General features: G+C 57.6%; 1 long non-coding RNA gene across 2 annotated transcripts; it reads left to right on the top strand.

Annotated features, from left to right (window-relative positions):
- Positions 1-388: 388 nt before the first annotated feature.
- LOC128312363 (uncharacterized) lies at positions 389-5,089 on the top strand. 2 transcript variants are annotated; one of them, XR_008291531.1, is made up of 4 exons: positions 389-525; positions 609-714; positions 1,253-1,373; positions 4,890-5,089. It is a non-coding gene; the product is annotated as an uncharacterized LOC128312363 (long non-coding RNA). The 2 variants fall into 2 exon arrangements; XR_008291530.1 differs by lacking the exon at positions 4,890-5,089 and having other exon boundaries at positions 1,253-2,269.
- Positions 5,090-24,904: the final 19,815 nt, after the last annotated feature.

Raw genomic sequence — 24,904 nt, 5'->3', positions numbered from 1 at the left:
GGCCCCCTCCCGACACCGTCACACCAGGGCTTCAGCGTAGGAATCTGGTGGGAGAAAACAGACATTCAGCCCATCCCAGGCGCTGTCCCATCCGCCCCTCTGCGGCAGGAACCCGCAGCATGACCGGCCCCACCCAACTGCAGGGCAGGTGGAAGACGATCTAGGCCGGGACGCAGAGGAGAGGGGGGAGAGCCCAGACGTGCTGAGCTGCCGGGAGCCTCTGCATGGAAGGCAGGAAAGCAGAGGGGGGAGGGGCAGAGGGGAGGCCAGCCGGCAGTGGCGGGGGCGGGGGGGGGGGTTGGGGTGCGGGGCTGGGCCGGGGCTTCACCTGCCTCCAGGGGAACAAGAGAGAGGCTTGTGAACCACCGTTCTCCCCGCTCCTAGACCCGGAAACCTTGGGGTCCCACCATCTCGTCTCCCCTTCACGGGACGATGCCTGCGTGGGGTGGGGGGCTGTGGGGCCATGGCCATCCTGCACCCCGTCGGAGGCTGGCGAGGCTCCAGCCCCAGCAGGACGGAGCGGAGGTGAACAGACTGAACCGCCCTTCCCTCTGCGCGCACCGTCCCGTCCTTCCCACCGGTACGCATCGTGAGTTTCTGTTTCCAAGGGGCCTGCAGAGCTCGAGCTCTGCCTTCCGAGCGGCTGCTCAGCGACCGGCTGCCCACTTCACCTGATTCTTCTGACTGTGTAGCTCTCTTCAGGGTTTGCACTGAGTGAGTTTTCCGCTGTCAAGGTTTAAACGATCACAAGAGTGGGATGTCCTGTACGTCCGTCTTCGTAGGCTTGGTGTGTACGTTAGAGGTCTGATTCAGGTGCCCCACGGCCAAAGGGACACACGCTTATGCCGGGGCAGAGGCTGCCAAGATCTGAGCCCCTGTTTTTAGAGGAGGAGGGACCTACCGCTCCAAGAGTCCCTTCCTCTCCGGGTGTCATGGAGCCTCCTGGGGGAAAGGACAGGGAGGTTGGAACCACCTGTGACCTGGGGCTGCTGTGACGGAGCCCACGGCCAGGGCGGCTTGACCACAGACATGCAGCCAGGCGGCCCTAGAGGCCACACGCCTCCCCGGGGAAGGACCCTCCAGGCCTGTCTCCGGGCTCCTGATGGCTCCTGGCATCAGCAGAACCCCAATCCTCCTGTGGCATTCACCCCGTGCACGGGTCTGTGGCCAGTTTCCCCTCTGTATAAGAACGTCAGTCATATTGGATTAGGGCAACCCTGGTGGCCTCATCTTAATTATATCACCTGCCAAGGTAAGGCCACCTGCACAGGTCTGGGGGTCAGGACTTCAGCCTAAGAATGTGGGGGACACAACTCAGCCCATGCCCTGCACCTGCCCAGTGAGAACAGAGTGTGTTGATGAGCAGGGACCAGGTGAGGAGGCGGGAGCCCAGCGAGCACCTTGGGGGAGGGGAGGCCGCACACGACCCAGAGAGGGGCTGTGGTGTCACCTGGCCCCGCCCAATGAGTTAACAGGACACTTGGCCGCTGAAAACAGCTGTCAGTTCTTATCTCGAGGTCTCTGTGGGCCTGGAATCCGGGCTCTGCTCACCTGGGTGCCGGAGGCTGGGGCCGCAGTCTCATCTGAAGGGTCCACGGGGAGGCCGGGGTGGGGGGTCTGCTTCCAAGTTCACACACGTGCCTGTGGGCAGGCCTCCGTCCCTCGCCGCGTGAGGCGTCTCGCCCAGGTCGGGAGCCACAGCCCTTTTATATCTGATCCCGGGAAGGACGTCCAGTCATTTGTGCTGCCTTCTGTTGTTCCAAGGGCCATCTGCCGGCCCAGCCCATGGGGAGCCGTGCACGTGAAGGGCCGCGTGCCCGGAGGTAGGATTCTCGGGCTACCTTGGAGGCTGTCCACATCCACCAGAGCGCTGGTCACCCAAGCCTCTGTTGGTGCCTCTCTGGCCTCTGTTTCCTCAGTGGCAGTGGGGTCCCTGACAGATTAGCGGGGGGCTCTCCGCTGGCCTCGTGAACTTAAACCGCTGCTGCTGCCCGTTCTGATGGCTTCAACGTGTCGCATCCCTGACCTGAGCCGTCCTCTCCCCAGGCACCCAGGGGAGCCATCTCGGCCTCCCTCGCCCCCGGGTCTCGGTGCCGACAGTCACCCTGCCTGCCCCAGAACCATGGCGGGTCCGGCAGGAGCGCCTTAGTGTGGCCCTCAAAAAAGAGGGTCTCCCGCCCCCTGCTGGCGCCCGGCGGAAGTGTCAGCAAATCGGGGTGGCTGGGGTGTCCCTGGAACAAAAGGAAGCTTGTTAGTTTCAGGCGAGACAGGACAGGGCGGGGGGAGGGGGATGGGGGGGAGGGGAAAAAAATCAATGTTTGCTAAACAGGGGGGGAAAAATCACCGTGCCTCAGTGGGGAAAGGCTTATTTTCAAGTGTATTAAAGTGATTACCCAGAGGAAAGCCAGGGCGAATGACCGAGCGGCGAGTCCCCCGTTTTCCCAAAGAGCTTCCGACGAGCAGAGCGTGCTCGCCCTCCCTGCAGCCGGACACGGCCAAGCCTTCGGTTTTAAATAGTTTATAACATCTCCGAGGCCACGTCTAAGTGAGGGCGGTCCCTGGAGATGCTCGGCAGACCCGTACATTTAGCCAGTGATAAATAACCAGGAAAGCACAAGGCCCGGAAGGATCCCAGCTTTAATTCAAATAATTTAAAATCTAAGGTTGAAAGAGCTCTTTGCATTCATGTGGTGTTCGCGGTTCCAGCTGGAGAAAGAAAAGGCTTTGTGTGCGGGGTGGGGGCAGGGTGGCGGGTTGTGAGCCCGAGGTACGGGGACTAACCTTTTTACCATGTGCCGCTCACAGCCGGCTCGCCGGCATTTTTCATACCGTAAGTGGCAGGCGTCGTTTCTGAAAGCCAGACGTGGGGGCAAGAAGATTTATCATCTCCGCGGAGTTTCTATTCCAGGTGAAAGGATTTTTGTCCACGGCGAGTCTGCCGAGGGGAGCCGAGGGCGCTGCCCCCTCCCCGCGGACGCTCGCCCCTCCGACAGCTCAGGGGGGACCCGCTCGCACAAGCGCTGTGCACTCGGTGGCCCGGTCCCCATCACGGGGGCGGACGGGGCAGGGTGGCGGGTCCGACCGCAGGCCCGGCATGGCCAAGGCGCCTCCGAGGAGGGAGAGCCCGCGGTCAGCCGCAGACCGGGAAAGCGGCCGGGGCCACCAGGAGCTGGGGACAGCCTGGGTTGGGGGCGATGCGGGCCGCAGGGTTCGTGTTCGGTTTTGAAGGCTTTGCAGAGCTGTGTGCCGTGAGCTGACGGTGTCCCTCAAAGAGTCACGGCCACCTGAAACCTCAGAATCTGGTCAGATAAGATGAGGTCCTCTTGGATGAGAACGGGCTCCAAAACCAGTGGCGGGTGTGCTCAGGAGAAAGGGCGGACGCACCAGCCCAGACCCTCCCTTGGGGCCCCCGGAGGGGCCAGCCCTGCCCGCACCTGGCGCCCAGGGAAGGGACGCGTTTCTGTCGTCGTAAGGCCTGCGCCTGCGTCTCGTAGGAAGACAGCGGAGGGAGGTTCTGGGAACGGCTGTCCGACGTGTGCACCGTGTGGCTGCAACGTGCACCCTTCTTCTCGATGTGACGGTGATGAACGGTGTCACCCTTCCGGCCCCTTCCCTCCTTGAGTCTGCTTTGAGGTGGCACCTGGCGCTCTGATCCCCGAGGCACTGTCCGGGGACGCGAAACAGCCCCCAACTCACCTTTCGAAAATGATCCATTTCCCCCTTTCCTGACTGTCGCCTTTTCTATTAAACGGCATCCGTGGGACCTTCACTTGGAAGGCTCCAAAGAGGAGCATCTGTTCCCGGCTTGGCTGGCGGAGGCCGGGAGCATCTTCTAGGAGGAGCAGAGCCCAGAGCAGCACTCGGCGGGGGGAGGCCGCCCCCCCGACCTGGGTCTCGGCACCGGGCCCTCCCTGTCGTCCCCCAGCCACGTCCCGTGCACGTCTCCTCTGTGCCACAAGGCGCTGTCCGATTCTGGGCGACCGGAAGCAGATCTAGGATGCTAGGGGGTGGGGGCAAGATTTCTCGAGAAACAAACACCGTCTGTCTTTTAGGAGTGGCACATTCCGTGACATTCCGTGGCACTCTGGGGAAGCGTCCCTGGGCGGAGTGGGGGGAGGGGGGGTGGGTGGGTATGAGGTCTGGGCGGCCACTGCGGGCGGGTTGGGGGACCCGAGCCCGGCGCCCGGAGCCTGGAGCCACCACAGGGGTTTCCCGACCTGCCGCACAGGAAACCGCAGCCGTGGGCCTCAGTCCCGCGCCCCTGCTCCGCCCACGGCTCCCTCCCACTGACAGCCGCCCCCCTGCTCAGGCCGGGGGCAGCCAGGTCAGTGGCATCAGCCCCCGGCACAGACCCGCTGCCCTGGGTGGGAGAAGCAGCAGCCGGAAGGATCTAGAAAACGTGCAAGTCACTTGGTCATAACCCTGGTACCACCGTCTACACTTCTCCTTCAGGCTGAATAAAATCTGCGTGCAGACTGCTCAGTCCCCATCCTCCCCTCTGTCCTCCCCACCCCACCCCCCGGCTTCTCTCCAGCTCCTCGGGCTTCAGGGGCTCGTCTCTCTGAATTGGTTTTCCTCCCAATTCCCAGATGCCAGCAGCCTCTAAACCTGAGAGATCCGTGCGGCAACTCAGACACCTGTGACCACAGACGTTGGCGTCGGTCAGAATAAGACGCTCGGGGCCCCAGGCACGTGTGGCTGGCGGCTGCCAGACCGGACGCACAGGTGCGGGCCTGCCCACCAGGGCCTTGAGTTCCAGCGGTCAGGACTGGAACCGTGTCCAGAGCCACAGCGGAGGGAGTCTCTGCCTCCCACACTCGTCCTTGCAAGTTCTGACCGCCTCTAGCTAGTCTCTGACCGTGATCGGGTCTGTCTGTCTCTCCCACCAGAGCTCGCGTTCCAGGACGGGCTCTGGGAGCCTAGTGTCCCTGAACCTGCCAGCCCGGCACGTGCCCCAACGACAGCCGTTGGGACGGACGGACGAATGAATGAATGAATGGACGGATGAGAACAAGGTGCTTTGGGCGGCCCCTGGCCCTTCCTGGAGACCCAGTGTCCACCCCCTGAAGAGGAAGCAGCTCCCTCAAGGGCGGGATCTGGGGATCCCATGACAGGAGGGAAGGAATCACAGACGAGCTGGGCAATGCAAGGGCTCCGTCCTGCGGGCTCCCATGCGAGCAGCGACCTGTCTCTTCTCTTTCTTCTCTTCCCTTGAGGGCGTCCGCCAAGGGCAGGTGTCGAGCAGCCGGCCGGGCTCCCATCGCCCACTGGACACGACGTGGGAAGGCCGGCCCGCTCTGGGCGCCCAGCCCCCGGGACGCTTCTCCGCGTCCTGAGTCTGTGCCATCAACTGCCCGCAGACCCGAGACCCGGGCCAGCGGGAGCCTCCACGCTGTCCACGCGCCATCTGTCCCCGTGGTAAGAAAGACGCCGAGGGCCACGGGAGAGCGGGTCGGCGCCTCTGCCTGGAAGGGACACGTGTCACCTCCGCTCGCGTTTCACGGGCGCCGTGGCCTCGCTCACCCGCGAGGGTTCCTGACGCGTCTCTTCGGTCGGGGGGCGTGCGCGCGTCTTCCAGAGTCTTCCCCGGCCGTGCACGCGTGGGGCTGCCAGGAGACGGGCCCACGCTGAACATCGTCTGCGTTTATCTGAAATGCGGCTGGGGCGGGCTGTGCCGTGGGTGCAGTCTCAGAGCCGCAGAGCCGGGCCTCCCTGGCCTCGTGTCCTAAGCTCCACGGCGCCGGGTGTGCGGGTGGTTGGTGTTTTCCATTCAGGAGCCTTAAACACGGACAGACGTCTTGCTCTAAGGCAGGAGAGAGGAGCCCTGTCCCTCGGGCCGGGAGGAAGGAGACACACGAGGAAGGGAAGTGAGCCAGGGAGCTCTGGCCCCCGGGCATCTGTGCCACAGACACGCCCGGAGACTTCCAGAAGGGAATTCAACCTAAGAATAGAAACCGGCCCCCTTCTCCGCGGGCCCCGCCGGTCGGCCCAGACTCCCAAGAGAGGGGCGCCGGGACTCGGCCGGCGGAGACTTGAAACACCCACCCTGCGCCTCGCGAGAGCGGGGGGGGGGGGGGGGTAACCGTTACCTGCCCTCGGGTCTTGTCACCAAGCTCCCAAGATGTCCACAAGATCGGTTAGCCGGAAGCGACCAAAGCCAGGAAAGGGAGCTTGACGGACGTCAGGAGCTGCAGACGGGGGTCTGCCTCGCGGGCGGGGCAGAGCGATGGGCCCCATTGGCTCAGCAGGGGAGGGCCAAGTGCAGCGGCTTCCCTGCCTGTCCCCTCCTGCCGCCGAACCTCTGAGGACATCACATGAACGGTTTAGTGTGGACGAGGCCAGGGTCCCCGCCTTGTGCCAAGTGACCCTGCGCCCTGTCTGGCCACCGCCCGCCCTCGGTGACGGCTGCCATCCCCCCCTCCACCGTGCACCTGCCATCGGCCCCCTAGGCAGGGCTGGGCACGCTGGGGACGGTCGGGAGGCGGTGGGGTGGGGCAGAGGCCAGTTAACAAACACACATCCAGATGGTGTCGGAGGGGCAGATATGCCGTGATGAAAATAACACATAACATGAAACACAGTAAGGACAGACTGGGCTGGGGGACAAGTTAAACCAGGTGGTCGGGGGTGTCCCCCCCTGAGCTGAGACCCCAAAGCCAAGGCCAAGAGCACAAGGGAGACCTGGAAACAGAGCATTCCAGCATGGCAAGGGAGCGGCATGGGGCGGGCAAAGGCCCTGGGGCAGGAATCGTGTCACCCTCCCTGGCTCTTTGCCTGTCATAGCACTGGCTCTCTGGCTTAGGGTATTTCCTGACCAGCCCCGACCTGGTATATTAAAGAGGCCCCTGCGGGGGGAGGCATCACCACCAAGCCCGGCCAGAGAGGCAGCCACGTGTGGTGTCCAGACCCCGGGGTCAGGGCCACGCTGGGTTTGCGGCAGCTGGGGGCCCGTACTGTGGGCCAAGACACAGGGCTCAGGTGCCCTGGCCTCCGGCCCCTCTCTGCTCCCTGGGAATGCAGCCACAGCCAGGCCCTCCCCCAGGACGTGGCCACAAGGCCTGGGCCGCTGGGGACGGACGCTCCCAGGAAGAGCTGAAATCCCGACGGGCAGGCCCCGAGGGGCCCCATCTGCGCTGGCTGTTGGCCCGCACCTTTGCCGAGTGCTCCCCATGCCCTGGCTGGGGCCCCCCACACCTTGGGCAGGGTTTGCGAACCTGCCGAGGGTCCATCCGGCCTGCTCAGAGCCGGCAGAGGTGAGCGGTGGGCAGTGGACCCCCTCACGCACGCACCTTTGCCCGGGGCGTCCTCGGCTCTTTGGGGTCCAGTCCTAGAGGTGGGATTCGGGGGGTCCGCTCGGGCTGCTGGAACAGAACACACCCGGGACCCGAGGCTTCAAGGACAGACATCTCCTTCTCGCTGATCTGGAGGCTGGACGCCCATGATCAAGGCGCCAGCACATTCCGTTTCCGTGAGCGCTCCCTTCCTGGCAGGCGGCTGCCCTCTTGCTCACGGGTCGAGAGGGGGGGCGGCGGGAGAAAGGGGGGAGAGCTCAGTCTTCTCCTGCTCCCCCGGGGGGGCTCACCCCGTGACCTCATCTCACCCGAATGACCCCCCCCCAAGGTGCTGCCTCCTACCGCCACCCCGTGGGGGTTCGGGGCTTTAGCTTAGGAACCACGGCGCCAGCCGCAAGGGGACCGGGCCCTCCAGGCACAGGTGGAACCAGGGAGGGAGCCCCCACCCCCACGATGGGCCGAGCTTTGTGTGGGGAGAAGCGGCCCCAGGAGCAGACGGGCTGATTCGCGGACAGTGGGCTGCGGCGCGGGGAGCTGCTCAGGGACGGGGTGCACTGGGCACGGGGCGCGCGCACGGGCCTCTGAGGGTGGGCACACAAGCCCCCGTCGGCATGCGCGGGGAGCTTCCGCTGTGCAAGGGCACCAGCAACTGAGGGCGCGGGGTGCCTGGGCCAGCTCCCCACCACCTCCTCCCCCAGCTTCCTCCGAGTTCGAGCGATGGATGCGCGGATCAAGTGCCAGGGGGCATGGCTGGGCTGCACGTTGGCGCCATCGTCTGGACCCGTCCGATACCCGTCTCGGTATCAGAGACTGACCCTGGGCCCTGCCGCGACACCACCCTGCAAAGATACCAACCGGCCGCTCGGCGGCCCTTGTCCCGTGGAACCGTTTCGGGCTGGGAAGGCCGGCTCTCCACCTGGGGCCTGGCGTGCGCTCCGGGCGCGGGCTTGCTCTTCCTGCTTTTCCAGCACCGCACCCGGGCCCCTATAGATGCGGCGCAGACACGGCGTTTTGTGAATGCGGAGCCGCTCCTCTGCCCGTGGTCTCCTCCCAGAGCCAGCGACAGGTGGGTGGCACTGTGGCCGTGTTAGTAGCATCCACGGATTCGGGAAGCGGGCGGGCACACAGGTCGTCCCACCCATCCCGAGTGGCTGACTGTGAGCTCCCCACCCCCCACCTTTGGCCGTGTGGGTTCAGACGTTCTGGTGCCCAGAGGACGCGTGTCACCGAGGTCACGCTAGGAAGAGCCCTCATGAGTTTCGGACGGTCCTGCCTGGTCGCTCTCGCCGGACTGTGCCAGGAGACCCCCAGGCGCGAAAGGCTGACTCTGGCGGCGGCCGAGCCTGAGGAGTCTGGTGTCTGGGATGCCAGGGACTGGGACACGCCCACATGTGCACCTGCTGTGCTCGAGTGCCCGGCTGTAGCTCTGAACGGGTAAGCTTGGGGTTGATGGCCTGAAAAGGCGTAGGACCCAGGCTGTCAGGTCAGCTGGACCAGGAGGAGTCCCGGCCCCGGGGCAGGCAAGACAGAGGACGGGGCACGGCGAGTGCTTGTCACGGTCCTGAGATCCGTCGGGGCCGTGGGGCTGTGGTCAATGGCACCGGCTCCCTTTCCGGAAGATTCCGCAGGGATGGAGGTCGCAGACTCACCGAGACCCGTGCCCGGGGAAGGTGCGTTTCCTGAGACAAGAGCGCGTGGGTGCTGCTGGGGCCGCTCGGACCCCCCGCTGGACCAGAGGCTCCGTCTGCCCGGTGCGCCAGTGTCGATGGGCAGGACTCGCCCCGCCCTGGAAGTCAGCTGTCCCCTGGGGAGGCTTACGGCCATCTCTGCCTTCTCTGAGGCCCCAGGGCCCGGCCCCGGCCCTTCCCGTCCCCCCGCAGGCTTTCACAGACCAGCACTGCCTGAGAACGCACACGCCATGCGTCCCGCGGCTGGGGCACCAGGAGCAAGGGAGGCCCTAGGGGGCCGGGAGGTCCGAGTGACACAGACCTCGAGAGGTCCCCGGGGACAAGAGCGCTGAGAACGAGGCCGAGATCCGGTTCCACCCCCTGGGGCCTCATCCTTCGCCGGCCTTCCTAACGGTCGCTGTGGCAGAAACAGGGCCCCAGAAACCCCAGTGCCTGCAGCCCGGTCCCAGACACTCTGTTGCTTTCTAAATTTAGAGCTTATAAAAACCACTGAATGGCTGGAAAGCAGGGAAAAAAAGAAAAGTAGAATTGTGTGCCCATATATGTATATACGTTCAAGTGCCAGGGGTGAGGGAGACGTGGTATTTATATCCCGATGACTGGGATGTCCCCACACACTTCTTCTAAGGAAACATCCACCGTCTGAACGACCCACCACTGTTCTCCCTTGGTCCTCACACGTCTCCCTCTGGATTTGGACCCTGTCACCCCACTGGGCGTCCTTGGCCGGCCCTCCCATCGTCCCCACCCCCAGCTCGGAAAGTCCTCTGATACAAATGGGGTGGCTTCTGGGAGTGCCAGCTTCGTCCTGGGTCCTCCCAGGATGTGCCCTCTGTGCCCGCTGGGGATGCGCCCTCTGTCCCTCTGGGGACGCGTCCTCTGTCCCTCTGGGGACGTGTCCTCTGTGTCCGCTGGGGACGTGCCCTCTGTGCCCACTGGGGACGCGTCCTCTGTTCCTCTGGGGATGTGTCTTCCATGCTCGCTGGGGATGTGCCCTCTGTGCCCACTGGGGAATGCGTCCTCTGTGCCTGCTGGGGATGTGCCCTCTGTGCCCTCTGGGGATGCGTCCTCTGTCTCCTCTGGGGACACGCCCTCTGTCCCTCTGGGGACGTGTCCTCTGTGTCCGCTGGGGACGTGCCCTCTGTGCCCACTGGGGACGCGTCCTCTGTTCCTCTGGGGATGTGTCTTCCATGCTCGCTGGGGATGTGCCCTCTGTGCCCACTGGGGAATGCGTCCTCTGTGCCTGCTGGGGATGTACCCTCTGTACCCGCTGGGGACGCGCCCTCTGTGCCCGCTGGGGACACCCCCTCTGTGCCAGCTGGGGCTACTCAGCTGATGGGGACACATCAACAGCACATGCTCACCCCTCGCACTCCGGAGGCTGGGAGTCCAGAGTGGGGCACCGGCAGATTCAGAGCCCCGTGGGGATCGTCTTCCGGATTCATAGATGACGTGTTCTCCTGTGTCCTCACGTGCAAGAAGGGACAAGAGAGCTCTCTGGGGTCTTGCACAAGGGCACCAGCCCCATCGTGGGCCTCCCCTTCAGACACGGTCAGCTCCCCAAGGCCCCCCCTCCTAACACCCTCACCTCAGGGTGACACATTCGCTGTCTCTGAACGTGGAGGGGGTGCTCCTGAGGCCCCCAAATAGTCCTGAAGCCTCCAAGGTCCTGCTTCAGCAAAGGCAGGCCCCTGTCTGGTGGACAGAGGCCCTGGGACTCCAGGAACCCCTGGTTGTCCGCACACCCCAGAAACCTCATCCCTGTCTCACTAATCGCCTCTGGAGGGGACCACGTGAAGACCCCCGAACCCAGGTCAGACTCTCACCTGTCCGCATGCTGGGGCACCACACGCACTGTCCCCGTCACGGCTTGGCGCTCCCTGCCTGGCAGGTGTGTGTGTGTGTGTGTGTGTGTGTGTGTGTGTGTGTGTGTTTGCGTGAGTGTTAAAGAGAGAGAGAGAGCTCCCCTGTCCAGGAAGATTCCAGTCGAGATAACCCGAGAACCGTCCTATTTACGAAATAGCTTAGAATGGCCAGGTAAAATATGACACACATCTCTTAGAGAGAGCTGAGCTTGCAAAAGAGTAATGGAATATTCCAGGGGTCCAAAAGTGAATAATATGACCCAAACCAGTAATCGAGGTTAGCTAATGCCGCGGCTGCCTGGGGGCTGGCTCCCAGATGCGGAATGTGATGTAAACGGGCTTGAAATGTGTTTCCGCAACAGGGTACGAGGCCCCGCGACACCTAGGGCCCAGGCGGGGGAAACGCTTCTGCACGAAGTCACCTCAGCGAACGGAGCAAACCAACAAAAGCCGCCCGCCCGCACACGGATGTCACAAGCAGGCTCGTCATCGGTCATTACCTGGACCGAGATAGAAAGTTTGAAAGCCTGAGAAGAAGCATTTTCAGAATGATGCTCCTCCACAAAAGCAAGGGGGCCACTCACAAAAATCATCAACATCAACTTTTTAAAGTTCTAGAAATTCCCCCTAAGGCCTCGACAATTGGGAGCGCGTTTGTTCATAAAACGGTTGAATCCAGATGAGAATAGGGCGTCTGTGGCCTTTTCGCTCGCCATCCCCCCCTCCCACCCCCCGGGCACTGTTACAGTCTGAACACCAGCACGTGGGCTGTGAGAGACCAGCCTACAGACCAGGGGGACGTGTGAGTGCGTTCCCAAGGAGCCAAAGGCCACGTGCGTGTGCAGGGACTTGTGCCTAGCAAGGACCTGGGTGGGGGGGTGTGAATCTCTCACCTCCCGCTGACCTTGAGACTCGGCATGAGCAGGAACTGAAGGTGAACTCAGAATCACCCTGCTGGGGCACTGATGTCCTTCTCAGTAAAGTCCGGAGCACTTATTGGCTCAAGGTATTTAAGGACATCTTCTCCCAAACATAAGCTGACCTGCTAAGCAACCAAGCAGAAGTTTCTGTGGCCACCACGACAAGGACAATTGACTTCTAATTTATAGAATGAGTTCGGGAAAGTCACTAAATAAAGAAAGAGAAGCAGCAGCCAATCTCTGGGGAAAGGGAATCTGATTTCCAGACTTGCCATGTTATATTACCTAAAATGTTGATCTGCCTTTTTTTTTTAAGTTTATTTATTTATTTTGAGAGAGAGAGAGAGAGAGAGAGAGAGAGCACAAGTAGGGGAGGGGCAGAGAGAGAGGGAGAGAGAGAGTCCCAAGCAGGCTCCCCTCTGTGAGCCCAGAGCCCAATGTGGGGCTTGATCTCACAAACTGTGAGTGAGATCATGACCTGAGCTGGAATCAAGAGTGGGATGCTTCACCGAGCCACCCAGGCACCCCTAAAATGTTGATCTTTCAACAAAAATTTGCCACGTGCACACACACACACACACACAATAGGACAATGTATTCCTGCCCCTCAGGAAGCCCCATTGTTGCACTTACTAGACAAAGATTGAAATCAGCTATTATATCGTGTGTTAACTATGCTCAGATAGAAAAAATTGGAGGCGCCCGGGTGGCTCAGTCGGTTAAGTGTACAACTCTTAGTTTCTGCTCAGGTGATGATCTCACAGTTCATGGGATCCAGCCCCACCTGGGGTCCTGCACCGATGGCACAGAGACTTCTTGGGATTCTCTCTCTGCCCCTCCCCTGCTTGCTCTCTCTCTTTCTCAAAATAAGAACTTCAAAATTCACTTTTAAAAAAATTGAATAAATTGAATAAAGAAATGGGCAAGAAAAAGAAATAAAAGGCGCCCGGGTTGGAGAAAAAGCAAAACTACATTTATTCATGGATAATATCATCTTGTACATAGAAAATCCTAAGAAAGAAAAACCTATAAGACCTAAGAACACTGATCAGCATACAAAAAGGGATTATAGTTCCACATACTATCAGTGAACTATCTGAAAATGAAATTAAGGAAACCATTTGGTTTGTAACGACTTCAAAAAGAATGAAATCGTAAGGAGTACATGCAACAAAAGGTATTTATTGCTTGCACACTGAGAACACCATGATGAAATGAAAGAAATAAAGGACATAAATAAATGGAAAGACACCTGTGATCCTGGATCAGAAGACTTAATCCTGGGAACATAGCACCATTCCCTAACTGGTCTGCAGAGACAATGAAATCCCTGTCAAATCTCAGTCGCCTTTTTGAAAAAAAACAGAACCTGAGGGGTGCCTGGGTGGCTCAGTCACCAACTTAAGCGACCAACTTTGGCTCAGGGCACGATTTCGCAATCTGTGGGTTTGAGCCCCGCATCGGGCTCTGTGCTGATGGCTCGGAGCCTGGAGCCTGCTTCGGATCCTGTGTCTCTCTCTCTCTCTCTGCTCTTCCCCCACTCATGTTGTCTGTCTCTGTCTCTCAAAAATAAAATAAAGCATTTTTTAACAATTTAAAAAAAGAAATAAAAAAAAAAAAACCCAGAACCTGATAAATGATCCTAAAAGTCATATGGAAATGCAAAAGGCCCAGAATAAACAATCTTGGGAGGGGAGAAGAAGAACAAATTTGAGCGAGGCATATCTCAAGGACACAGGAACCAATCAGAAAGCACTCACCGGCCAAAGCTGAAACAATTTGAATAAGAAGATAAATAATACTAGTATTTGATTAAAACCCGGAGGGGAAGATATCTACAAGTCCATAAGCAAATGATTGAATAAATAAATAAATGTGGGAAGGGGGTGCCTGGCTGGCTGAGTCAGAGAAGCGGGCAACTCTTGATCTTGGGGTTGAGGGTTCGAGCCCCACAGTGGGTGTAGACATTACATAAAAAAATAAAATCTTTTAATAAGGAAAGAAAGAAAGAAAGAAAGAAAGAAAGAAAGAAAGAAAGAAAGAAGGAAGGAAGGAAGGAAACGGGCAATTCTTCTTCACGGTAATATTCCGATTAATACACGTAAAATGGTTGGATGGACGGCAATTTTAAAATCACCTCTACAAAACCGTGGTGATAACCGCTGTAGGCAAGATCCACCAATGGAAGCTAGAATTAGCGGGTAAAAGCTTACGGAGAAATGGGATGTTTGGGCAGCCTTAAAGCATTCCTCAAATACAAACGGAAAATCGCGATTTTGCAGTGTAAACCCTGACAGAGATGAAGGTTAATGTCACTGCTACAAGCTGTGGCACCAGCCCAGGCTCCCTGACATACAGCATCGAGGGCATAGAATTCCCTCCCCCCAAATCCACCACCACAATGTAATCATGAGAAAACAAAATCCCTGTGGGATCCGGGACTGGGTCCTGGCTCATAACAAGTACCTTAGCAGGAAACCTGGTGAAATCCAAACGAAGTCCATCATTTGGTTTTTAAAAACAGAAGCAAAAAAGTAAACATAACTATCTGGAAAAACAAATCTCTGCCCATTAAAGATAATTCCAAATATACACATAAAATACATCATCAGAATCTACGAATTTTAGAGGGTGGTCTCTGAAATATTTGATAAGTATAACATCGCGATTCTGAATCCACTGTTTCAGAAACTAGAAACAAGAAACACCCGTCCAAATCATCTAGTGAAGCTAAAATCACTTTGATAATCAAGATTGGGAAAGGACAGCACAAGAAGGGACAAGTTATAGGCTAAATTCATTTATGATCATAGTAAAAATCATAAATAATAATCTAAAGATTAAATCCGGCAATGTGAAACATGCATACAAGCAAAACACAAAATATTATGACCAAAGTAGATTTACCAGAGGAATGCAAGGCTGGTTTAACAGTAGGAAGTCTGACTCAAATTAGTTGCCATGAGTATTAACTGAGCTCAGATTTGAAAGCGTTCGACAGAACAAAAGTGGCTTGAACACATAAGGTTTAATTCTCCCTTGCATGGAAAGTTGGAGAGAGGCCATCTGGCTGGCATGGCAGCTCCCTTTCAGGAGATTATACGAGGAGCCAGCCTCCTTCTGCTTTGTCTTCATCGCCTCTGGGGTATGGCCCTCAGCTGTCTGGTCCAAGAGGATTCAGATCACAACCACATGTCTGTGTAGAGCAGAAACTGAGAAAACAAAAACACAAACAACCAAAAAACCCGAACATCCTTCTGTGCACCATCCCAAAACAGTCCTGGAATTGCACGTGTCACTCCACCGCTGTTAGTGACATCGTTAGCTTGGCCACGACTACCTACAAGAGAGGCCGGGCTGTGGGGCTTATTACCTCGGGCAGCTGAATCATGTTGAGCTGAGTCATGTTGAGCACACAGCCAACAATTCTACTGCTATGAGAGCAAATACGTTTCCATCTCTCGGCAACATGTGGTCCTCTCCTCCAGGTCTGGATGTGCCTCCCTACAGAGCAGGAGAAGACACGTCATATACCCCCCCAGACAGACACCCACAACACAATGGTGGGAGCAGGAATTTCATCGGCAGATGTGATTAAGTGTTGAATCAGCTGATAGGGAAATGTTCCCTGGTGGGCCTCACCTAATCAGGTGGTCCCTTAAAGGGAGTAGGCTTGTTCTGGCAGAAGAGATTTGAAGCATGAGAGGGATGGTCTATGCTGCTGGGTTTAAAGATGGAGGGGACCACATGGTGAGGATTTGAGAGTAGCTTCTGGGAGCTGAGAACAGACCAGCCAGCAAGGAAATACTGATTCCTGCCAACAATGACATAAGTTTGAAAGAGGACCCCTAACAGAAGGGAACGCAATCTGGCAGACACCTTGGCTGAAGTCACACGAGGTCCTGAGCAGAGAACAGCCAGGCTGTACCCTGACTCCTGACTCAGAAACTCTGAGGTAATAAAAAGGGGGTGTTGTGAGCCACCTGATGTGTGGTATTTGTTACGCAGCCTAGGGGGCTGCTACACTTTCTGTCTCTGCTTACAAGCGACTAGCTCCATTTTAATGTTATTCTCATCCTTACAGACTCACAAAGCAGAAGAGTCTGGAAGCAGATGCATCATATGGACATTTGACTTCTGACAAAATAGCAGCACAGAGGAGTGGGGAGAGGAAGACATTGTTAAGCAATTGTCCTGGGTCAATTGGATAGTCACATGCAGAAGAAAATGAAAATTGGTCCCTACCTCACACCATGCAAAAAAATGTACCCAGATGGGGTGTAGCTGTAAATGTAAAAGGAACAACGATAAAGCTTCCAGAGGACATCGTGGAGTATGTTCACGACCGTGGGCAGGCCGGGATTTTAAGCAGCACTCAGAGGACTAACCATAAGAAAGGGAGTAATAAACTGAACTGTGTAGAATTGAATTTCAATCATTACAAAATGCTACTATGAGAGCAAAGAGCAAGCCGGCACATGGAACAGCACCCCTGCGGCAATACAATTGGTGTTCGCAGAGGACACAAACAACAGGCAACCCTACAGGAAGGTGGGCAAAAGTCTTGAACAGGCCCCAGATGAGGGAGGGACACCACAGGGCCAGACGACCCGGAACAGCTCCCGGCCTTCTTAGTCGGCAGCAAAATGCAAGTCAAGGCCACGGTGAGCACCACCGCACACCTCAGCCGGCCGTGTGCTGGCAGGATGGGGAACGACAGGCCCCCCCGTGCGCGGCCAGAGGGTCTGCAGTAGGGCGGACCCTGTGAGAGACTGTTTGGAAGTCCCGCTAAAACCAGAACGTCACTCAGATCCAGGTGCTGATGCCCAACAGAAATGGCACCCACGTGAATCAAAAGGCATTTACAAGGTGGTTGATATGACCCTCAATCAAAATATCATAAAACCGGAAATGACCCAACTTCATCAATGTTAAAATGTACAAATCTATCGTGCATTAAAATTTTTTTTTAACATTTATTATTGAGAGACAGAGAGACACGGAGCACGAGCAGGGGAGGGGTAGAGAGAGGGGGAGACACCGAATCTGAGGCAGATCCCAAGTTCTGAGCTGTCATCACAGAGCCCGACGCGGGGCTCGAACTCACAAACTGCAAGATCATGACCTGAGCCTGAGTCAGTCGCTCAACCTACTGAGCCACCCAGGCGCCCCAAATCTATCACGCATTTAAACAAGGGGCCACTATGAAGGCACAAGAAGGCAACAGTGATTATTAACAAGAAGGCCCTGGTGATTATTCTTGGCAATGACACCGTGCACCCCACACACAAACATGGCGCAGAAGAGACCAGACACGGCCGAGCAGGCTGCGTGACTCCACTCGCGCAGAGTTCAGGAATAGCAATGTGTCCACAGCAGTGCAAGTCAGGACAGTCACTACCTTCAGTGCAAAGGTGGGGGTGTAAAGGTCCCTCCCCAGGAAGGACCCAGCCGTCTTCTGGGGTTCTGGAATGTTCTGTTTCTCAGTCTGGGTTCCGAGTGAACGGGTATGCCCAGTTGTTGAAAATGCATTCAATTGCACACTTACGACTTGCACATTTTTTTTCTGTATGGTGTTGTATTTTTATAAATGTTCATTTAAAAATCAAGAATGGGGCACCTGGGTGGCTCAGGCGGTTAAGCGTCCGACTTCGGCTCAGGTCATGATCTCACATTTCGTGGGTTTGAACCCCACGTCGGGCTCTGTGCTGACAGCTCGGAGCCTGGAGCCTGCTTCGGATTCTGTGTCTCCGTCTCTCTCTGCCCCTCCCCTGCTCATGCTCTGTCTCTCTCTCTCTCTCTCTCTCTCTCTCTCTCAAAAATAAACATTATAAAAAATTAAAAATCAAGAGTAAACAGAAAAGATAAGACATTCCAACAGAAAAATGGGCAAAGGCTATGAGTGTTTTATAGATGCAGAAACAACCGCCTGGGCATTGAGGCAGCGATGCTCGAAGTCAGCAGGCAGGAGGGAATGTTAATTAGGCCGCCCCACAGACGCCAGATGGGCAGCCACACAGGGTCTGAGGCACCAAGCAGGGGCGACCTCTCTCACACCGCTGGGGCCAGAGGCCCCCGAGTCGGTGCAACAACCCCCCGTGTCATTTGGCCAGCTTCGTCTCTAAAGTCACACCTTCTGCCAGCAATCCCACCATTAGGCGCGTTCCCTAAAAGAGCTCACTGGTGTGCACCCAGGAATCGCATGCAGGAATAGCCCCGAATGCCATCACCAGGACAGCGGGTGAACACCGCCGGGTGTAGCCTCGCTCCTCCCAACGGGTGCTCCACCCGACAGCACATCACACGGGAAGCCACTTACAGCCCGTCCAGACCACATGCAAAGCAGGACTAAACGTGCGATGCCCAGCGGAAGAGTACAAACCAGGCCTGGCAATGATCGAGACCAAATCTGAGAGATTCCAAGTGGAAACAGGACGGAATCAAGGGCTGTCCAACGAGATAAAGGTGACAAAGGTGGGCGGGAGTGTGAGTAGGGGGTTTGCCTGTTGTTCTCTGTACTTTTCTCTATGCTTGTAAGATTCCAAGGCGGAAGAGTCCTGTGAAGAAGCCGACGGAAATGAGAACACAGCCTGGCTCCCCTCCCCCGAGCGAGGCCCCTGTGCCCCTCTGCCTGCGTCTCCCCCACGGGGATGTGGTACGGTGCGTCTTCCTAAGGGTCCCTAGAGGAACAGCCTTGGGTTTTGGTCCCAGCTCCCTGGTCCCGGGTATCCCCAGTCCCTCTTACTGTCCCCACCGGAGGACACCACGCAGGAAGCCTATGGAATGAGTGCTGGCACGGGGAGGCTGTCCCCACGCCGCTGACTCCTACAGCCTGCCACCCCACCAGAGATCTCGCTCAGCCAGACAGAGCGTCAGGCCACCTGGACCACAGCGGTCACTGTGGTCCATCCCTGTTGTGACCGTGGGCAAGTGCTCGGCTACCATTCAAAGGAGAGTCCGAAGCTCATGGAATGCTGGGCCCAGGTTCCCACAGGTGGGGGTCACAGGAGGGCCACTGCTCCACTTGGCCTGTATTTCTCTGGCCCGGGGCACCGTAGAGGGAGGGAGAGGAAGGCTGTGGAGCCTGGGCCACCCCTAGTTAATGGCCCCTGACTCTCACTTCCCCGGTGTTAAGCCCCCCTCCTCCCTGCCCACTAATTATCTGGAGGTTTTCCAGATCCTGGGCCTGAAAAGGGATTTCTTGGGGGATTTGGGTTGGACAGAGAGAGCCTTTCCTGCAGGAAGGGCCTCCAGGTGCCCGGCCCCAGTCCCAGACAGAGGGCTTGTTCTTCATCTGGCCTCTGTGCGCATGCAATTTATTCACTGACTTCCCGGTTCTTCTGGTCTTCACTGAACCACCAGCCACTGGTGCAAGCCCCATGGCCTACCCCATAGCCCAAGAGAGGGTGGTGTATTGCCATAATGCCAGAAGGGAATTCACACATCAGTTGAACACTTAGTAGCATCCAAGTAAATACTTCTTGGATGGATGGATGGATGGATGGATGGATAGATGAAATGAGTGCATTGGTGGGTGGGTGGGTGGATGGATGGATGAATGGATGGATGGATGAAATGAGTGGGTTTGTGGGTGGGTGGGTGGATGGATGGATGGATGGATGGATAGATGAAATGAGTGGGTTGGTGGGTGGGTGGATGGATGGATGGATGGATGAATGAGCGTGTTGGTGGGTGGGTGGACAGATGGATGGACGTATGGATGGACAGATGAATGGATGTATGTATGTATGAGTGAATAGATGGATAGATGAATGGCTGGCTGGCTGGCTGGCTGGCTAGATGGATGGATAAGTGGATGGGTGGGCAGGTGAACAGATGAATGATTGGGTGAATGGATGGGTGGATGGATGGGTGGATGGATGGGTGGATAAGTAGATGGACGGTTGGGTAGAAGAACAGATGGATGAAGGGATAAGTAAATGGTAAATAGATGAGTAAATTGGAGTAAACTGATGGCAGTCTCTGCAACTTTTGACTCTACCTGAAGCCGAGGTTTCCTCTTGGGGTATTTATTCAGAAAACTCCCACCAACAGCTCCCTTGGGGTCTCAGGAGCCCCAGTGAATGGAATCACAGTCCTCACTGGCCAGGAAGCCACATTCAGTTTAGCTTTTACGACAACAGAAAGCATGTTCTAAGGAATCCAAAGCAGTTTCCATACCTCCAGAAGTGGGTCAGGAGGTGGCAGCTTCAGTTGTCTGAGCAACAGTGAGCTTTGGATTCAACTTCCAGGCCCTCCTTGTCGGGCTCACTTTTAGGAATATTCTGAGTCCACCCCGGACGGGATGGGGCACGCAGGGCAAGGGCCCTTTCGGAACAGCAAGGACACAGGCCCTCCCCAAGTCCCGGGGAGAGCTGGGAGCTTTGGGATTGGCATCTTTTTCTGAGAAAGTGGAAGTCATGAAAACTGAAGCCCATTCTTCTCAGCAAGGTCCTAGACACTGTAGAAACCACAAGCAGCCCCTGGCTTCCGGAACTTTCCTCCTAGATTGGAAGATTCAGCTGAGATATTAAAAACAGGAGCACCCTGTCCAACAGCTACAGTTTCAGAGTAAAGCCAGGTGTTTGCACGTCAGGAGCATACGAGCAAGAAAGAGCCCAGTGGGCGTTGGGAGGGTAGGACACTGTCTGGCAAAGGGGAGGCCACATCCGCGAGGACCCACAACCTCTGAGCACGTTTGGCAGATGCACCAGTGGCTGCAGTGGTCTAGAAAGACCCGAAATCTTGGCCCAGGGAAGAGGAGAGACCAGGGTCCGCCAGGACACAGCTGGCCAAATGGTAGGGGGTCTCCTGTAACCCACACAATAGCAACCGAGGTCTGTGGGGCTCTTCCCTGGGGAGGTTTCCTAAGAGACCGTTGCTGGTCTGTTGTGCAGAACGTTAGTGAGTTTTGCATATGCCAATAAAAAAAATAAAAGCCGCTATTAAAATGAACCCCTGGCACATACCTGGTTTAGATCACATAGGAGCTGGCCTTTTGCACTGGAATTTGCAGCATCTGTCGCAATTAAGCCTTGCTTTTTAGCTTCAAGATATTAGCCCGATCACTAGTGTTCTGTTTGGACATGAATAGTGCATTGTTCTGCCCCGAGCAGCCTGCAGCCTCGCAGACACCATTAAACGGCTTTGCGGCCCAATTAGAAATGGAGGTAGGCTGGCGGTGGGGGCGGGGACTGACCACCAGGGCCAGGCGCTTCATGGACACAAGTCAGGGGAGGCAGCTAACGTGGACCATGTGTGGGAGAGCGGGCTCCGACACGCACGGCCGGCTGCATGACAAGCAAAGACGTGTTCATCCATCTTGACTTTGGACATGCCCCTGGCCCAAACAAGGTGGCCAGAGCAGGGTGTGGGGCAGCTCCCTGGGGCCTGAGAGATGGACGTCCTGGCTGATGGCAGGGCCGAGGGAGTTCTCACGGGAGGCCCATGCGGGGTTCCCACCGTACCCACCAGCTGCATCCTCCAAGCCCCCCCTCCCTGTGGGGGCACGCATACACTCTTGCACATACTCAGACACACATACTGATGTGCACACAGTCACACGCACACGCATACATTCACACACCGTCCTTCTCACATGCACAAAACGAGGTATCCCACTATTGCCGCTCCCTCCCACCCCCATACCTCCTGTGACCAGCACATTATTTCATGACCTGCTGTTTTCCCTCCGCAGCTGAATCTAGGAAATACGTTCGGGCAAATTGAGGGGTATCATCAAGAAGAAAGGATGTTTGAAAAGATGACAGATGGATAAATGGATGGATGAAAGAAAATACGAATGGATGGATGAACCAGTGGATGGATGGATGGATGGATGTTTGGAAGGAAGGAAGGAAGGAAGGAAGGAAGGAACAATGGTGGCTACATGGATGACTGGATGGATAGAACGATGGACAGATGGATGGAAGGATGGATGGATGGGTGGATGGTTGAATAGATGGATGGATGGATGGATGGATAGATGGATGGATGGACGGACAGATGGATAGAAGGATGGATGGATGGGTGGATGGATGGATGGATGGATGATGGATGGAAGGAAGGAAGAAGGAAGGAAGGAAGAATGGATGGATAGAAGGATGGATGGAAGGAAGGATGGGTGGATGGATGGATAGATAAGTGTAACTGGATGAGTGGTTGGAAGGAAGAAAGGAAGGAAGGAAGGAAGGAAGGAAGGAAGGAAGGAAGGATGGAGGATGGATGGATTAATGAGTAGTAGATAGGCAGGTAAGTAGAGCCGTGTGATGGAAAACACTAGAAGGCAATGTAATGGAGTGAGATTCTGAATATCGTCTTTCTCCTCTTGCTTTTCTGGATCTTCCAAATCCTCCGCAGTGAGCATGAATTGCTCCCGTGACCTGAGGCAGGGATTCCAGCACTAGCCGTCCCCTTCCCAAAGCCAAGAAGAGGGATTCTGAGGCACTAAGAGCTGGCCTGTGCTGGCCCTTGGTTTGAAAAAGAGGGGCCTCTTCCTTCCCTGGCTAGGGCTGGCAGCCGCTATGACCTCATCCCTGTGTGTAACTCGAGAAGCACGTTGGGAAGCGCTGGGCTGATTGATCACGCGTGCTGGTGTCCTCTCCCGGGGGCCTTGGGGCCGGGCTCGGTGGGCAGCCGGGTCGGGGCCGGGAGCCGCATCTTTATTCCGCAGGGAAAGATTCCGGCACACGTGCAGGGTCCCCTGCCGGGTCCCGGCTCCTCTCCCCTTCAGGTCTCACTGGCCACCCTGCCGTGCTGGCTCCCTGGGGGGGGGGCGGGGGGGCTGTGGGTGTCACCCCTTCCCCGGGCAAAAGAAGACAGACAACGGGGCGGCTGGGTCGGGAGGGAGCGGACAGTCCAGGCGGCTGACCGACACCCCGGAGCAGGGGCAGCGGTTTCGTCTGATGTCTTATGTCTGAGGCTGTACCGTGAGCAGGTGCGCTTGAGAGGCCCAGGAAGCTGTGGGCTTTGGCTTTGAAAGTCCCCGAAGCCTCCGTGCTGAGGCGATAAAATGGGGAGACGGTGTCCACCCCTCAGGGTGACTGAGGCACAACAGGTGTTCAGCTTGACCACGGGGCCCAGGTCACGACCGGCCACCGGTTCTGCCCGGTCTCCTGCGGTGGGTTTCGAGCATCACGTGGACATCCCACCCCTGGCTGCCGGACCCCCAGCAGGCAGGCGGCACCGGGACACCCTCCCCCTCCCCCTCCCCCTCCCACGTCATTTCTGTGCCCCGTGGGGGGAGGTGTGGTGCATGTCTCAAGCCTAGGAAGGGGCACCTCGTGGTGGGGGTGGAGGGGTCGCTCTCGATGTCCCCTTTTATTCCTTATTAGGTGAGCAGTCAGGACACGGGTCTCTCCGTTAGAATGTCCCTGGACACATCGCAGAGACCTCACGGCCCGGAACGCTCAGGATGGCACTCGGTGAACGTGTTGGTCCTAATCGCCCCTGCGTGGTGACCCCTGGGCCGGGCACGGGCCCCTCCCTGTCCAGACCCACCTCGGGGTCTCCGAGGCAACAGGCTGGCTTTGAGGTGTCGCCTGCCGGGCTCACCGGGGAGGAGGGAGGACAACCCTGCGGGAGCCCCTTGGGAACAGCTCCTGGAGTCTCTGAGCCACATGGGAGAGGTGGGTCCCAGGTCCCCACGGCCGCCCAGGTTGGCCGCTCCAACCACCCACGCAGGGCCAGAGTGGACGGGGCACCGTTTCTAACACTCACGCCAACAACTGGGGCCAGAGGCGGTCCTCGTCCTCATGCCCCTCTACCCGGCGGGGGCTCGGGAAGGTGCCACAGCAGAGCCGGGATCCAGCCGCACGGGTCCGGGTCTTCCCAGAACACATCCTTCCTGGTGTCGGGTCGGACGGCCCGGGCCAGGGCACCCGCGGTCCCTGCCACCCCCGTGGGGCTGGCCTGCCACACCACATTAGCTAATGCAGTGCACAAAGGGATGTTAAAGAAAAGAATCGATTTATAGTAAAACCGGCCATCTATTCCAGGGCAAAAACAATTACCTTTATGTTCAGGAGAAACTGGGAGAAAGCACTTACTTAAATTGCTGTCTTCTAACTGCCTAAGGAGCTATTTTCAGAAACCGCTCAAATGTTTTTTCTTCTCTTCCCGGAGAAATCCCCCTTGCTCCTGCCCCAGGTTTGCCAGGCTGGGACCTGGATGGCACACAGCTGCAGAGCTCAGGGGACCCCCACCCGGCGCCACGGCTCCCGCAGGACTCCCTCCCGAGGGCCGGGCCAAGTGGGGGGTCCCGGGCGCCTTCCTCGAGGCGTCACAAACGCGGACTTTGGAGGCCACGGGGCTCACATCGCTGCTTCTCCACGGTGGGGAGACGCAGGTCAGGCCCCCTCACTGAGGCAGTTAAAAAGTAAACATAGCCCCCAAATCACGTTAAATATGTTAAGCAAACACACGGCAGGCAGCGTGGATATTAGGTCATTTCTCATAAATATTAATACCGGAGTTTTCCAACGGGGAAAATTAATGAAACAAAGCTGCCTGTTCACTCATGGACGCACAGCCCTGGAGCGGGCCCAGCCGAGGGGGGGAAATCGAGGCAATTCAGCCCCCAAAAAAGGCTTCTCAGGCGTTCACACGGAGGCTGACAGTTGAGGCTGGCACGGGGCGGACTCTCCGAGGACCCTGGGGCCTGCCCGCCAAGAGAGGTGACAGGTCGGTGACAGAGGGCATGAGGAGGCCAGGGCTCCTCGGGCCTCGGGGCTGCCCATCCCCGTGGCCTCCTCTCTGCGGGGTCTCCCCTGGGCTCCCCGAGCAGTCCTCTCTGGGCTGGGACCCCGCGTGTCCTCCGGACTGGGGCCGACCTGCCCAGAGCACCTGGTGAGGGAGTTCGTGGCTCTACCCACATCCCACAGCATCCGGATCCGCCCGCCGCTGCCCGCCTGCACCAGGGCGGGGACGGAGGAAGGCCAAGCCCTCAGCCAGGAGCGGGGCCAGAGGGCAGAGCTGGGCACGCCTGACCTCCGGGCTCCCCTGCCGGGCCGGCCGCCCGCACCCTGCTCCTTTGGGACCCCTGTTGGCCCACCTGTCTGCCCGTTGGCCCTCCGGAGGCCCGGATGGGGCTGAGGAGGGCGGTCTGCGTGGCCCCGTGGGCTAGTACGGGCCACTGGGCC

This window comes from Acinonyx jubatus, chromosome C1 (assembly GCF_027475565.1).
Source record: "Acinonyx jubatus isolate Ajub_Pintada_27869175 chromosome C1, VMU_Ajub_asm_v1.0, whole genome shotgun sequence".
In the NCBI taxonomy this organism is placed as follows: Eukaryota; Metazoa; Chordata; class Mammalia; order Carnivora; family Felidae; genus Acinonyx; species Acinonyx jubatus.
Note: the sequence above shows the minus strand (reverse complement) of the source record. Positions and strands in the feature narration are given on the sequence as shown.